The sequence below is a fragment of the Oryctolagus cuniculus genome, chromosome 5, assembly GCF_051225735.1.
Source record: "Oryctolagus cuniculus isolate XC-2025 breed Fujian yellow rabbit chromosome 5, ASM5122573v1, whole genome shotgun sequence".
Lineage (NCBI taxonomy): Eukaryota > Metazoa > Chordata > Mammalia > Lagomorpha > Leporidae > Oryctolagus > Oryctolagus cuniculus.
The window spans coordinates 84,322,168-84,328,167 of NC_142871.1; positions in this window are offsets into that span (position 1 = coordinate 84,322,168).

A 6,000-nucleotide genomic window follows, 5' to 3' on the forward strand; every position below is an offset into this window, starting at 1 on the left:
AGGCCTCGTGCTATTGCCCTGTCTTCTAAGACGTGTCCTTTTCTCTTTCTTGCATGTACTCCTTTCCGAAGTAGAATATGTAAACTCTCAAGTGCTTTCCGTGTGGCTTGCTTTCAAAATTCCTTATCCAGGCTAACCAACGTGGATGTATCAAAACAGATTCGTCATAGCCTTATTAAGGCCTTTACCCTGAACTAGATCCGTTCATGCAGGTGAGGTTTGACTTGTACAAGTTAAGAGGGGAGCGCTTTCGTGGAGTTGAACACCATGGCGAATGCAGGTGAAGAATGCATTCAAGTGTTACGGTTTTGTGCAGCACCGCCAGAGCCATGTGGGGCTTCATTGAACTGCATTGCGGTGGAGGGAAAGTGGAGAGGATGCAACAGTTCTCAAGCTAGTTCTTTCCCATTCTGCTTTTGGACCGTTGATGTCGTTTTCATCTTCTTGCTTTTGGCTTACTTTTTTTTTTTTAATTTTAAGTTTTTTTTTTTTTTTTTTTTAAGATTTATTTATTTACTTGAAAGGCAGAGTTACAGAGAGGCAAAGACAGAAAGAGAGAGAAAGGTCTTCCATTTGCTGGTTCACTCTCCAAATGGCTTGTAACAGCTGGATCTGGGCAGATCCCAAGCCAGCAGCCAGGAGCTTCTTCCGGGTCTCCCACGTGGGTGCAGGGACCCAAGGACTTGGGCCTTCTTCCACTGCTTTCCCAGGCCGTAGCAGAGAGCTGGATCTGAAGTGGAGCAGCTGCGTCTTGCACCAGGGCCCTTATGGGATGCCAGCACTGCAGAGGTGGCTTTTACCAGCTATTTCACAGCTCTGGCCCCATTTTGAGGTTCTTTGACATTCTTTTAGATCCCAGTTCTGTTGTGTAAGCATTAGGGATCTACTCCAAGTCTGATTTGGAAAACATAGCTCTTTTGAGTTACTGTCAAAAATGTTAAAAAGCACAGAGGTAAAGGATAGAGCCCTATGAGCTCACTGCACATCTTCAATATCCACTATTCTTGAACTAAGAATCAATTCTTTCATCAAAGAAAGATAAGTCTTTCATGAAGGCTGAATCAGACTAGAAGCAAAGATACCTTAAAGTCTTAGCATTTTCGCCTGATCAGTGGAAAATCTGTAATTAACTCCCTACTGCCCCCTTGATGGGGTTCAATATGTCCAATTATATCATAGAAAGAAATGCAATTCAATTTTCTTCCATTGATGGCACTAATTTCAAGAAGTCTGATCTAATTAACTCAGGTTTCTTTGTTAGGAATAGGCTCATAGGCTTTTTGAGTGAGAAAGAAAGTTAGACATCATCTAATATGTCAAGTCCCTCATTATTAAATAAGATTAAGAATTGAGGAGATTAGGCAACAAGCCTAAGATCATCCCCCAAGTTATTGGCAACACTGGATCTCACAACCAGGATTCTTGAACACTCTTTCAGTGCTTAGTAAGTCTTGCAATTCAAAATTAATCATGAAGAAGCATTGAAGTGAGTGATTAGGACTCTAAGAGTTCTAGTACTAAAAACATATAGAGTGGATTTTTTTAAAAAAAATTTGTTATTTGAAGTTTGATTTCCTCTAGTAGCTACAATGAGGTCATTTGTTGTTGCTGCAGTTGTTGTTGGGAAAATGTGTAATGTGTCAGACTTTGAGGTTCAATGTTTAAATTCCTATGATACAAAGGATGAAACATCACTTGCATAAACTGTGGCTTTTGGGACATTTGTTTATCTGTGTATCCTAACTCAGCAGGCCAACAGGTGAGCAAGTAGTTCAGAATTTTAGTATGAGGCTCTTCAAAGCCAGTGTTTTATAACAAAAGTAAATGACTTGAAGCACAAGTAGAAATGTTTATTTGAATACCGTCTCTCACAGAGGCTTCTAGTTTTGCAAAAGCAAAAGAATTGCTGAAAAAATGGTCACTATTATAGTTCAAATTGGTATTAGGATTTGGGAAGTATTTTATATCAATTAAAACTTTTTAAAATATCAGAGCTCCTGACAAGGCTATGAGAGACATTAAAAAGGGGAAATAAGAAATGTTCTGGAGAAGTAAAGGTCTGTGTTTCACACCGAAGTGGATGCAGCAAAATTTTTCTTTCTTAAGTGCAGAGAAAAAAGCAGTTAAAATTGTGCTTTTGAATACAAAATTTAAAAAGATGATGAATAATATTGTCACAGGAAAATTGTTGATGTTTCAAAATCAGTTATAGGACCTATGTCTTCCTGAAGATATCATCCTTTTTAACAGAGGAAAACACAGAAACTGAGTTATGTAATTTAACCCAAGGAAACAGCTCCAAAGGGAATCCAGATGGGTCTTAAAGAGGAACTGAAAGATTTGGCTCTGAAATAAAGGATATTGGAATAGTATCTATAATAGCTATAGAATAAATTACCTAAAATTATCATTACTCATACATGTTATAAGGAAAAGTGTAATATATCTGTCCTCAAGAATAAGTGGCTTTCTTTCAAAATTCCTTACTAAGATTTCCAAGAAGGGATGTAGCAAGAAGGATCCCTCAAAGCATTGTCAATCTGGAGCTGTCCCTAGTTGATGGTAGGAATAAGTCAAAGGTATTTAGCCAGAAGGGTAGGGCACAAAGGGACTGACATCATTCTGACCTGTGGATACCAAGAAGCCTCAATCCTGAATCTGTTCCTCTCTCCCATCTCAGTTTACTCAGCTCACCTTACCCTTCCTGGCACCAAGTATCTATATATACCCTAGCTTTAGTTTCTAAGAGGCAGAGATTAGAGCCCATTCTCGTGTCCCTTTTCTACCCAGCTCTGCCCAAACGTACCTCTCCCATCTTGGCCTGATTTAACCTTCCTGAGGTTATCTTGAGCTCACTGGGCGTTTCTGCAAGCAGGAAAATAAATCTTTGTTCTGTCTCTACTCCATCTACCCAGAGAGCTGTAAGCTCCTAAAAGGGAGGCCAATTTGAAGTTCTTATAATATAAACACAAGATGATCAAGGCCTAAATAAAGGATAATCACAAAAATAAAAATGGAAATGAATGTGGGAGAAATTACAATTAAAAAATGAACAAAATGGAATGTCTGGGATGCCTAAGTGAGATGAGAGAGAGGAGCGAGTAAAGGAATTAGAATAGATAGTAGATGTTTTGCTTTAGTGGGTTGAATTTGAGGCATCAACAGAAATAAAGTGTAACTAGCCACTGGACAATTTGAAATGACCAGATATAAAACAATCAGAGGATGAAAACCATTGCCACATGCCATAATATAAGAAATACATACACACTTGCAATTAACATGATGTTCTAAGTTCTGTTGCAATATTGGAAAACTTTACAGTGTTTTATGAAAATAGTTACCTGGGAGATAAATTTATTTTGGCTTTAATATGCTTGGATTGTTAAAAAGCATTCTCCATAGCCATTCTGAGAGAGAAGGCTGTCAAGCCACTTTCGTGCTATTTCCAACCTTTAGGAGAAAAATATTTTCTCTTCTTGGGGCAAGATTCCAGGGGCAGAATTTTTAGCCCATCTTATTATTTACCTCCCTTACCCCTTTTGTGTTCTGTTCATCACTTAAAACTGATCACTACACAATGCAGGCATTTTGTGATAGCTACTACAGGAGGCCCCCTGAATTTCTGACAGTAGCAGTAGTGGCTTCAAATGGTCACAGCATAGTCCATAACATGTTCAGTTGCTTCTTGCTCTTATTCCAGCCCCAACCTCTCCTACCCGATTATTCTCTCATCTAATGCAACTGTTCACAAAGACACTCCTCTATAAAGGTCTTCTTAAGGTACTGATAATTTACAAGGTGTGAAGGAAAGAGTAGTAGCCAAAAGATGCTCTATTTTAAAAGGAAGAATTGAAAAGCCATTGAAAATTAAATAATATTCTAAAGAAACATGGTCAGCATCTGTGAAAGTAATAAGTATAATATTGAGAATAAGTCTTGACAGAAGGCATAGAGTGCTCTCAAATTCCTCTCTTTGGAGGACTGAGTTTGAATAAGGTGCCCTATCTTCAGCTATTCAGGTTATAGGTAAACAGCTGTGCTCAGCTGTATCTGCCCATTTAACACATAAAACAGAATTTCTTAATGTACCTAGATCATTGCATTTCCTGTGCAATTTTTGTGATCCCATTTTTTGTGCACTTTTACTTTTGAGTTCATAATAAGAACAAGTGCTTTTATTTGCAATGGTTACTAAAGAACAAGGGCTGTCCCACAATCCCATCTTTGTGCTGCTCTACCCATATTTGCTCTAAACCCAATGTAATAGCAGTCCTATTTTGGTCATCAGATCTCCCCCAAATAAATGTGCCCCTCACTCTGCTTTCTGAACATGGATTCCTAGGTGACAAAGGTAAACTGTCAAAATATCTGAACTTAAAGGTTTCCCTGATATCCCCTGTCTTTATAGTTCTCCTTCTAACTCTACTCCTACCACCACCACTCTTCAGGGTATTATAACTCCCATGATTTCACAGTATTTATTAATAATATATTTAAACCATATCCAGAATCTATTATGCCAAAGCTATTATACTTTTCCAATCTGTAGGTGAAGAAGAATCATAGAACTGGATACCTTTAGAATCTTTAGGAAATCTTTCATGAGACCACTAACTATCATAAGCAGCTGAATTGTCTTAGGATTTCCATTTCACTTTCAACTGTCTAATAGCTTTGGAAGGGAATTCTGGGGAAGGGTGCCTCAGAAATAGACAAAATAAAGGTTTTGGAATTCCAAAAACTCATAGGTACTATTCTTTAAAATATGCTGGGTGCTATGAGTTGCAAGTAAAGATTTTGCCCCCAAATGAGATTTTTTTAAAAAATTATTTTTTTACTTGAAAGGCAGAGTTAGGGAGAGAAAGGATGAGTGAGGGAGAGGGAGAGAGAGGGAGAGAGAAGACAGACAGACAGAGACAAAATCTTTCACTGGTTCACTCTCAAAATGACCACAATGACCAGGCTGAAGCTCAGAACCAGGAACTTCATCTGAGTCTCTCTCCTGTTATCAGGTGCCCAGGTACTAGGGCCATATGTCACTGCTTCCCTGGGCATGTTAGCAGGAAGCTGCATCAGAAGTGGAGTAGCTGGGACATAAACTGGCAGCAATATGGGATGCAAGCATCACGGGTAGTGTCTTACCTTTGTGTGCCACAACACCAGCTCTCAAAATGAGATCTCTTAAAAACAGTATTATTGAGTATAATGTTATATAAATAATTGCATATATATAAAGTATAAACATTGAGACATCTTGACATACACAAGGTGATTTCAAAAAGTTCATGGAAATTGAATTAAAAGATAAAAATGAAAAATACAAACTTTATTTCTCAACAAACTCCATCAATTTGAAGACATTTTTGTAAGGAAAGATACCAACCATTTAGTCCATCCCTAAAATAACTGAGGATCCTAGGAATTTAGCCCTGTCAGTGCAGTCTTTTTTACATTACTAATTCAAAAATGAGTGTCATTGAAGTTTTTATTTTTAAGATTAAGAAAAAAAGGAAGTCAGTAGGAGCCAGATCAAGACCATACTGAGGATTCCTAATGATTTTCCATTGAAACTCTTTACAAAATTGCCCTTGCTTGATGAGAGGAATGGGCAGGAACATTGTAATGGTAAAGAACTTTCCTAGGTGATTTCCTGCTGAAACTTTGGCTCACTTTCTCAAAATACTCTCTTAATAAGCAGATGTGATCATTCTTTGTCCAGTCACAAAGTCAACAAGCAAAATACCCTGAGCATTTCCAAAAATTTGTGCCATGACTTTTCATCTTGACTGGTCACTTTTACTTTGAACCACTGTCACCTCTTGGTAGCTATGGCTTTGATTGTACTTTGCCTTCCAATAGTGCTGGCAAAGCTGTATTTTACTTCTTGTTCCAATTGGTACAAGAAATACTTCAGGGTCTTGATCCCAATTGTTTAAAATTTCCATTGAAAGCTCTGCTTTTGTTTATAGCTGATCTGGATGCAATAGTTTTGACACC